The 10,793-nt window shown below is 38.5% G+C and overlaps 1 protein-coding gene and 1 long non-coding RNA gene across 7 annotated transcripts in view; one reads left to right on the top strand and one right to left on the bottom strand.

Annotated features, from left to right (window-relative positions):
* LOC124952458 (peroxisome biogenesis factor 1) overlaps positions 1–10,793 on the bottom strand; it is a 97,204-nt gene that overhangs the window by 31,875 nt on the left and 54,536 nt on the right. Inside the window, exons 17-18 of one of the 2 annotated variants that reach the window (XR_007101905.1) lie at positions 10,494–10,523; positions 9,998–10,398 (exon numbers count right to left, since the gene is read on the bottom strand). The exons of the other annotated variant lie outside the window; for it this stretch is intronic. The gene's annotated coding sequence lies outside the window, so the exon portion shown is untranslated. Of the gene's footprint in view, positions 1–9,997; positions 10,399–10,493; positions 10,524–10,793 lie in introns of those variants that run through there. 2 annotated transcript variants of the gene reach the window in all.
* On the top strand, positions 6,282–10,778 carry LOC124952463. 5 transcript variants are annotated; one of them, XR_007101909.1, is made up of 4 exons: positions 6,282–6,937; positions 8,022–8,781; positions 9,083–9,406; positions 10,154–10,778. It is a non-coding gene; the product is annotated as an uncharacterized LOC124952463 (long non-coding RNA). The 5 variants fall into 5 exon arrangements; XR_007101912.1 differs by lacking the exon at positions 6,282–6,937 and having other exon boundaries at positions 7,619–8,191; positions 8,661–8,781; XR_007101910.1 differs by lacking the exon at positions 6,282–6,937 and having other exon boundaries at positions 7,619–8,191; positions 8,478–8,781.

Below are 10,793 nucleotides of genomic sequence, written 5' to 3'. Positions count from 1 at the left end.
AACAGCTCGATCCGTACCGCCTTCGTCCCGCTCTATCTCCCCTCCGTTCTCGTGCGACTACGACGACTGCTAAGGGGATCTCTGGAGGACACCCTCCTTGCAGTCTCGTTATTTTAATCATCCCCCATTTATACCCCACAACACTCAACTATATAACCAGCCCCTTCGGCATCGTTCGCGATTATGGAACGTCGTCCTACTCGACAAAGTTCTTTTCCTCCCGATGCTTTCGTTCTCCTTTTCTTGCCTCGACGAACGATCTCTTATCGACGACGATCCGATCCTATCGAACTGATCATTAATACCCTTTTTTTTTTCTCTCTCTCTCTCTCTCTCCATCTTCCACAGCTCGCCTGCTAACGGTCGGCTACAACCCTCTTATCGGTTCGCTAAAGAGTGAGAGGTATTACGAACAATGGTTGAATAATAATAAAGAGAATTAGTTCTGAAGAAATGAGCTTCTTCATCGATTACTAATTTTCTTTATTTTCTAATACGCACTATTCTTCTTTCATTATTATTATAATTCTTCGTTCGTTTATAAAGTGATATTGGTCTATTCGTCGTATCGTGTTAAGAGAAAGATAGTATGTGTGTATGTGAGAAAGAGAGGGAGAGAGAGAGAAGGAGAGAGAGAGAGAGAGAGAGAGAGAGAGAGAGAGATTGAAAGAATGAGAGAATTGGAATCTTTAGAACGAAACAATACGATTGTATGCCGATTGACGTCCGCTAACGGATCTTCGTTTTTCTCTTATTCGATACAATTACATTATGGGTAGACGCGTAAACGAAAGAAAAAGAAAATAGAACTGTACGACAAGAAGGGCTGTTTATCGGGGATTCGAACGAGACGAGATACTGCAAGCCAGGACAATCAATCCGAACCGATGAATCTCCTCCTAAAGTTCAAGTTTCACCCTCGTGTCGGAGTATAGAGACGTCCATTGTTCTCAGCATCCCTCCCCTCCCCCTATTCCAGAATCCATCCGCTTTCCATCGTCCTCGATTATAGTCATAGCCGTAGGGTGAGTGTTTTTAATCATGGATGCGTTAATGAAACTTAATTTACCTACTTTCTCGGCCGAGTCAACCAACGACATTGTTGTCAGAATTTTCTCTGATTTCTCTATTTCATAATCATTATTATTTATACATATATATATATATATGTGTGTGTGTGTGTGGGTGCGTGTGCTGTATGTTGTATATTTGTCTTTCTTCTCTCTCTCTCTCTCTCTCTCTCTCTCTCTCGATTTTAAAAAATCTTCCTCGTATTTTTTTCGAGATAAGAAAATTTTTAATTTTTTTCTTCGATATAAATAATATCCAACTTTATTCGTATTTTGCATCTTTTACTTTTATTATCACGTAAACGAATTTCTCGCGAAGGAAATATATCAGATAGGACGGCTCTTTCATTTTTTTTCCTCTTATATCACATTTTATTTTTTTTTTCCTTCTCTCTCTCTCTTTCTCTCTCTCTTTCTCTCTTTCCCTCTTCCTTTCCCACTCTCTTATATTTTATTCAGATTCTTCTCGCTGAAACGCTTTTTAACCCTATTGCTTTAGTGCGCGTGCGTGCGCATATACCCTTCTCCGTCTCACTCAATGCCCCGTCCATTCTCTCTCCATTCCCGTTCTTGGTAGGTCCTGCCGAGCACCCCGCTCCATTATGACATTATGTTCGCCGTATTGTCTACCGCTGAATGCCTGAACGTTGGCTACATTGTCGTGGCACATTGAAGCCAAGCATACAACACTACGAACGCTAACTCGTTATCGGGCCGATAGCGACGTTGGACTACTACCTCTCTACTCCTCCTCCAACTCCTCCAGCTCCACGTTAATGCCAACGACCGACGTTTACCGATGTTCCTCGCTTTTCTCTCTCTCTCTCTCTCTCTCTCTCTCTCTCCCCTACTCTCTCTCTCTCTCCCCTTCTCTCTCTCTCCTCTCTAATCCTGAGTAACCGAAAATATCGACAATCCGATAGACCACTCTCATTCTCCTCTTCTGTTGTTGTCCCTTTATCCATCAGCATGAATTCGAGGGATTCGCCGACGAAAGGATAAATAAAAAAAATAAAAACAAAAAGAAAGGGAGAAAGAAAGAGAGAGAGGGAGAGAGAGAGAGAGAATCAAAAAAAAAAAAAGAAATGAAAAAAATAGGAAAGAAAAATAGAGAAAAAGGAAAAGAAAGAAAGAGGAAAGGACGGATTGAGATGGACGACAACGACGACGACGATACAACGACGACAACGAAGAAAAAGAAAAAGAAAAAGAGGAAGAAGAAGAAGAAGAAGAAGAAGAAGAAAGGAAGCTGAGCGAAGACAAAGACGGCTTGTTACGCGGAGGCAGAACCTTTGCGGATGGGTTTTGTTTTCGCACGTTATCGCGCGACAATGTCGCGACAATGTTGGAACAATGGCGGCATTACGGCGGCTACCGGGCGCTGAAGAGAATGGGATCTCCCTCTCTCCCTTTCTCTCTCTCTCTCTCTCTCTCTCTCTCTCTCTCTCTCTCTCTCTCTCTCATTCTCGGCTTCTCTTCCGTGGTGCGCGTGCGCGCATGATTCTCACCACCGAAGTAGGCGGGAGACGCCCGGTAAAAAACGAGCGATACAATGGATTTATAATTAGTGGCTCGTAGCCCAGCGCTACGCTCTTTCTCTTTTTTCTTTTTCTCTTTTTTCTTTTTCTCTCTTTTTCTCTTTCTCTCTTTCTTTCTCTCTCTCTCTCTTTCTCTCTCTCTCTTTCTCTCTCGCGCCCTTTCTCATTGTTCACCCTTTTTTTTTTTCATCATCTCGCTCGAGACGAGTCCAACGACGAGAACACGACTCGCTTCCCGGAGAAGGGAAGAACGGCCATTTTATAAACCGAAGATATTAATTACCGACGAAACGAGAAATTATTACTTTTCTAAGTACAAGGACAGATGTAAAGTTATAATGCTTTTTACACGTTTATATAGAAAATAATAAAATGTTCAATGGCTTAACAAGAAAAAAAAAAAAAAATAAAAAAAACAAAAAGAAAGAAAGAAAGAAAAAAAAAAGAAAAAAGGAAAAAAAAAGAAGAAAAGAAAAATACTTTGAGATAGCCTTGAGACATGTTACGTATTATAATAGATATTGTAAAACGTGTTAATTATTATATCAAATAGTAATGTTTTAATTTTGTAAAGTGTAAAATAACGAATGGCTGAGATAGAACTAGAGAGAGAAAGATAGAGATAGATAGATAGATAGAGAGAGAGAGAGAGAAAGAGAGAGAGAGAGAAGAAAGAAAAAAAATAGAAGTCATTTAAGCGTGTTATATAAGGATCGGTGAACGAAAATTGGAGGAAGGGCTAGGCTAGTTGGATGGCTTACTCTATGTAGATAGAAAAGGAAGGAAGGAGGAGAAAAGCAGGTAGGTAGGTACACGAATTTCGATAGGTAAAGGAATCGAACACCGACAGAGTAACACATTGTACTCGACACAATGCCTGTTTACTGTCTCCGCTTCGCGATCGACAATGGCCGCTCGTTCCACCGTCAGTTTTTGTCGATCGCCGTTCTTCGCTATCTGCTCCTCGTCGTCGTCGTCGTCGTCGTCGTCGTCGTCGCCGTTCTCCTCCCTCTCCCCCTCCTCCTCCACCTCCTTCTCTTTCTCCACCTCCTTCTTCTTCTCCTTCTCCACTTCGTCGTCATCGTCGTCGTCGTCGTCGTCGTCGTCAACGTTCTCACACACGCATATTTACATATATATACACGCATATACAAGAGGAGAGACAGAGAGACAGAAAAAAAGAGAGAGAGAGAGAGAGAGAGAGAGAGAGAGAGAGAACGAACTCTACGAGGCCGGCCGAAACGCTTCCGCATAATTTATCACGTTTGTTTAGTCGATCGAACGGAAGGAACGCGATGCGCGAGTTTCTTCTTTCACGAAACGTAGAAATATCAACGATTTTCAAACACAACCGATTGCAGAACATGTAAAAGAAAGAATCAAATACGTGTTGTGGGAAATTCTTTACCTGCCGTAACGAAAGAACGTAGAGAGAAACGTATCGGGTTTGCGCCAATAAATGCGACGAATTCGTTAGCCGCGAATCAGCGGCCAATTATCGCCAGGTGTATTCAACGAAAACTGAGGAAAAATAGAGGAACAGAGAGAGAGAGAGAGAGAGAGAGAGAGAGAGGAAAGAGAGAAAAAAGAGAGAGAGAGAGAGAAGAGAGAAGAGAGAAGAGAGAAGAGAGAAGAGAGAGAGAGAGAAAGAGATAGGAGAAATATCCGAGAGAACGGATCCTCGTATCTATCAATGTGCTCCGCGGTTCTCCGACTTTTTACCGCATGAATATATCTACGTTTTAGCATAAGTATCAGCAACAATGACGGTTCGTCGAGATGCTCGTCTGTCTCCCCCATTCACGACAACGAGTCTTCGAATTTTGACAATGTTAAAATGAAGAAAAAGAAGAAGAAGAAGAAGAAGAGACGAAAGAGAAGAAAGAAAATGAAACGATGGAAAAAAAAGGAAGAAAAGAAAAAAATATATAGGGTAGGTATAGGGTGACTTGAAATTTCTAGACCAATGCGAATGCAACATTTTCATTCGCTTAAACTGTCACGCAACGTTTTTGGGAACGCGTGTCACGAAATGACGAATACAAACCATTCGTTATCCAAAGAGAAAGAAAGAGAAAGATGAAAGACACGAGATGGAAACGGAAGAAGGGGACCGGAGAAAGAAAGAGACAGAGAGAGAGAGAGAGAGAGAGAGAGAGAGAGAAAGAGAAAGAGAGAAGACTAACAATGCGTGTCCCCGTAGAAAATGGCCACTGCTTTTCGCTCGCTTATGATGTATTACGGGAGAAAAGCGGAAACGTATGTTTTATCCCAGTTTCCCCCGTTTAGTGGCATTTAGTTCGCTCCACTGCTTCGTATTTACCTACTTTTTCTCTCCCACCGAATTTTCCATCTTTATCCCTCTCTTTCTCTTTCTGACACACAAACGAACATACACAAATACGCACACACACACATACACATACATACTATCTCTTCGTCGTTTCCGTTCTTGACTATCGTCGTCTCGTTTCCTCGCACACGAGACGTTACACTCTGTTCTCCACCCTCCATCTTCCCTCTCTCTCTCTCCCTCTCTCTCTCTCTCTCTCTCTCTCTCTCTCTCTCTTTCACGCTGCTATGCACGAGTGTGTGCCATTCCACCTCAACGGCGACATTTATCATTCGCCGTTGTCGACGATGCTGGCATCGTTGTCGCTCGATATTATGGCTGTTAACGGGGACGTAATGGCATTATCTGCCTATTGTCCAGCATATGATATACCGTACACGCGAAATAGAGGCACGTCGGAGTAGACTATAAGAGACAGAGAGACAGAAGAGAGAGAGAGAGAGAGAGAGACAGATGCTAATTTGCGAGTGAACGTCCTTATAACAAGTTTCTATAATTCGTAAAGAGAATTCAATGACGAATTATTTTCCAATAAAATTGTCATTGAATACAATTAAATAAAGTAAAAAAAATTATACGATGGAATTTATTATTATACTTATTAATATATAATTATATTTATTATATATAATTATACTTATTATTTGAATTTGATCAGTCTTTTTTTTTCTTTTTTTTTTTTTTTTTCTTTTTTTTTTCAAAACAATGTCATCCAATCGTAACGACGATGATGATATTAATAATAATAAAAATAATATAATAATAATAGTAATAATAATAATAATAATAATAATAATAATAATAATAATAATAATAATAATAATGATAATAATAATGATAATTCTGATCGAATATTCAACGAACACGTTCCAGGTTTAGAGCTTATCCCGAGACAAAAATAGAAGTCGTTCTAGATCCTTTAGATGTGCATATCTCGGACGATCTAGAAAGACGTGGCTCCCAGCTCCGCATTCTTCGTCGTCCATTGTACGTAATGCATCTCTCGAGTCGAATGCACGTGCCTAACGTCCCTACTACAGCTTATAACGCTTATTCGTATTCTGATTAGCGCGCACGTGCAATATTATGGAGCACACTAGACACACCGTGCTTCTTGTCAAGGTTCTTTCGCGTGGGTGTGGATCGTAATCGTTCGAAAAGTATTAAAGAAATCTATAGCGAGATCTCTCTATCTTTTTCATTCTCTCTCTCTCTCTCTCTCTCTCTCTCTCTCTCTAACTTTTTACAAAATTCTATTACCTAGTAGATACATACATACATAGAAATTTCTATCGAATTTAGGATAATTTTTGTTTTATATTAAAATATTGTCAAATATAAAAATTATTGATACAATTATTATATTGAGAAATTTGTTATTACGATATACGTTTGAAAATTTGTACGATCATTAGATAGATAAATACATTATGGAATAGAGAAGGGATCCTTATGAAACAGAAAAAAAAATAAATAAATAAATAATAAATCTGTGTAAGTATTCAGAAAAAAAAAAATAAATAAATAAATAATAAATCTGTGTAAGTATTCATAGGAACGTCAATATTCCTTCGATGCTCACTAACTGCTGCCCCGTGAGATCTCTCGACATCGCAACAAACAAAAAAAAAAAAAAGAAGACAAAAAAAGGAAGAGAGAATATCTCAAAAAAAAAAAAAAAAAGAACAAAAGAAAAAGAAAAACAAAAACAAAACAAAAAAGAACAGAAAAGACTACTCGGGCACGTGTCGGCGAATGACTTTCAGTCCCATTAGCGTACAAACGTTCGACGACGTGAGGAAGGACCCGCGACGATAACACGAATCATAGCTCGGATCATAACTCGGATCATAGTAATCCGGACTGGCAGTGCGCCGCCATCCGTGAAACGTCGGATCGCTGTTAACCTTCTTGCGGTGAGTGGCGCGAGGGTGAACACACCACCGAAGTACTCCCTAATGGATGACGAAGGAAGGGTAAGGATGAAGGGTGGATGAGCAATATGGTTCGTCTTGTCAACGAGCACCTAACCTCCTAAGTGAATAATTACGCGTCCTTCGAATGGAAATCAAAGTTCTAAGGATTAAGAAACGAGTTAGATTTTTTTTCTTTCTTTTTTCTTTTTCTTTTTTTTTTTTCTTTTTCTTATCATTCGTTTTCTCATCATTCATAATTTCGACCGTCCATTTAACTTAATCGTCTTCCTATCGTGGATTTTTCTTCTTTTTTTTTTTTTTTTTTTTTTTTTTTTTTCAATGAAATTATACTCATGAATCATCGTTTTTATTCATTAAAGTGACGATAAGGTGCGTAAACGATGACGTAATTTCTCATGAATTTTATCCACAGCAATAACATTCGATTGCGATCAACGAATAAGTGTTGCTACAAATATGAAGAAATTTCTACGAATAATATGCGTCGTAATTTCTTAGATAAAAATTATTGATATAAGTAAATGATTAATGAAAATTTATTGCGACGATCATCAAAACGATCACAACGATTACGATCGATATTAAACCATTCATCCAAAATCTAAATTTTCTAATTTCAATTTAAGATATGGAAATTTCAAGTAGGATTTGTATTGTCAATTTCATTATACGATTCAACAACCCCTGTATATAAATACTTTGTATTTGGAGCCATGCGAGATGATATGAGAGATGATTACATAATTATTTAAAAATGACATACATACATACGGATACAAAGAGCGAGAGAAAGACAGAGAAAGAGAGAGATAGAGACTCTTTAATTCGATTGATAATAAATGTTTGCGTTTTGTACGTAGCCAAGCGTGCACGGTATATACGTGGCATGTGGCAAGAGCAGTATTTGTTCAGGCACGAACGACAAATAAGACTCTTAGAGAAGCGGAGAAGAAGAGAGAGAGAGCGAGAGAGAGAGAGAGAGAGAGATAAATATACGCATGCATATCTCGTAGTCGCGTCCCTTCGGCCCTTTTCTCATACGCATAACACACACACACACACACACACATACGAGCGCGCCTTCTCTCAGCAATGACGTAAGAACGTTTTCTATTTAACGCAGAGGGTTTGGCGAGCATAGAAAGGGAGAGAGAGAGAGAGAGGACTTTCTATCCTGAGTTGGAAGCGAGGATACGAAACGAGTGACACTGCGAGAACGCATTGTGAGAGACGAGCTTGTGCGTCGCGTCGAGGGCTGCGAACGATACCATTCGTCCTCGCGATCATATATATGTATGTATATATACATATAAATGTGTGTACCTATAGGTATATACCCTGTGTATGTACAGTTACTTTCTTCGTTGAATCTTCAACATGTGAGAAACTCACGATTACGGGGAGAATCCTTTTTTCTATATTTTTATTAATGTAAATGGTAACGGTGTTATTCGACAAATTTGTCGAGACATTATAACGTTCATTCTTCTTTTTTATTTATTTATTTATTTATTTATTTATTTATTAATCTCTGAATGAGCATCTAATCAAATGATAAATAATCCTTCCCTATTCGTAGATGAAATTTACCTCTAGAAACGATTCGTTTGCGTTTACAACGATATGCAACTCGATATGTAGAGATAGTCGAAGTAGGTAAAAGAGAAAGAGAGAGAGAGAGAGAGAGAGAGAAGGAGAAGCACTTTACTAACGTAAACTCGTAGAAACTTTGCGATGGAATTTACTCGTTCCTTTCCCGTAGATACGTGTCAATGACACCCCTTGTGTCGCATATTTCACGCATCCTTGGTGGTAAATTGAAGAGAACCCTTTTCGTATATCTATCTCTTTTATTTTCCTTACCTCGAAGATCATGGATGTTGGTAAGTACTTACTTATCTATACGCTTATCATTTAAACTTAATGATCAATGTCGAAGGAAACGATCGTAATTTAATATTACGATTGAACTTTTAACATTATATTTCATTGATTAACTAACAATAAGACATTAAACGTAAATTAGTTACGTTTCACGTACAATCATCGTATGTATATTCTATTATGTATAATTAATTAATGAATTAATTATATAATTATATAATTAATTAATTAATTAATTAATTAAATACTTAATTAATTAATTGTCATTACCATGTGTTTATCGCGTGAGAAAAAAAAAAGCAAGGAAAAAAAAAAATAAAGGACAGAAGAAGAAAAACAAAAAGAAAAACGAACGAACGAACAAACAAGCACTAACAGAAATACAAAAAAAAAAAAAAAAAAAAAACAAACAAACAAACAAAGAAATATGACACAAGTTTCACGCTTCCGCGTGTCTAAACTTGAACGAGAGAAACCGTATCGGATTATAGCATGGTGTACCTACTCGAGATAAAACAATGAATGACACAGCAGCAGCCTTTTTACAACGAACACAATGCTACTAGAATGACACAATTAGGTGTTTTTGCAGTACGCTCAACGTCGCTACAACGATGACACAAAGTGAGCCCGTTCTCTCTCTCTCTCTCTCTCTCTCTCTCTCTCTCTCTCTCTCTCTCTATCTCTCTCTCTCTCTCTTTCTCTCTTTCTCTCTTTTTACGCGTGCATTCGCGACGAGAAGAAGAGAGTGGTGGTGGGTTTTGGACTCGCTGAAGGGGCAGAAGGTGAAAGAGTGTGGGAGGGTAATGGGACTGCGGATGGGCGGGGGAGGAGGTAGTGTTAACGGAGGAGGAGAGATGGGAGAAAAGGGGGCAGGGCGGGAGGGAGGGAGGGAGGGAAAGGGACATATATACAGTCTATTCAGTGAAATTAGAAGTGCGCCCGTCCTGATCTGAAAGCAAATAGCACTCGACCCATGCTCCTTTTCACGAACAATAGAAACGTTAAGCTAACAGCGCCGGCAATTGACACAAGTGCCGCCCGCGACTCGTTTCTCTTTATTCGTGAAAAACTTTTTCCAGTGGCTGTTTTTTTCTCTCCTCATCCTCCTCGGCGTTCACTCTCTCTCTCTCTCTCTCTCTCTCTCTCTCTCTCTCTCTCTCTCTCTCTCTCTCTCTCTATCTCTCTCTATCTCTATTTATCTATCTATCTATCTATCTATCTCTATTTCTGTCGATGCCTCTCTTTCTATCTATCTATCTATCTATCTATCTATCTATCTATCTATCTATCTATCTATCTATCTATCTATCTATTTCCATATAACATTCTATTTTCTAACGGCGAGTTTTGTTCTATTTCTTTTTTTAGCTATCTCTTCTGTACCTTATATGCTATAATATACGAGGAACCGACCGTTGGCGCATACGTGAGAGTGAAGATATTACTCGTAGGTTCGATGCACTTTGCGAATGGCCCGTGCGATAATATCACAGGTGGATGTCTCGTCGTCGTCGTTGTCGACGTCGTCGTCGTAGTCGTCGTTGTTTACGTCGTTGAAGAAATAAGTAAGTATGTAAGTAAGTATCGACGGATTAATCATGTGACGAGGTCGGCTAAAAAGAATAAGAATAAGAATAAGAATAAGAAAAAGAAAAGAAGAGAAAACATGTTGATCTCACGTGTAAAAATAAACGAGAATAACACTTACGGCCGCTCCTTTCTTATTAGTCGATCCATTCTGGGGAAGAAAAAAAAAAAAAAAAAAAAAACATTAACGAACAAACAAAAACAAAAATAAATAAATAAATAAACACAAATACGAATGAATTCATTTCGTTTGAAATTTTTCAAAAGATCTCTTTGTAGATATTACTAAGAAAATTAAAGAACGATCCTTTCGATCGGTCGAGAATTTAATGGGTGATGCACGTTCATCTTAAAAAAAAAAAAAAAAAAAAAAGAAAAAGAGAAAGAAAGAAAGAAAAAAAATTTATATATATATATATAT

The sequence above is a fragment of the Vespa velutina genome, chromosome 10 (genome assembly GCF_912470025.1).
Source record: "Vespa velutina chromosome 10, iVesVel2.1, whole genome shotgun sequence".
NCBI lineage: Eukaryota > Metazoa > Arthropoda > Insecta > Hymenoptera > Vespidae > Vespa > Vespa velutina.
The sequence above is the reverse complement of the archived record's forward strand: the minus strand, read 5'-3'. Positions and strand labels throughout refer to the sequence as shown.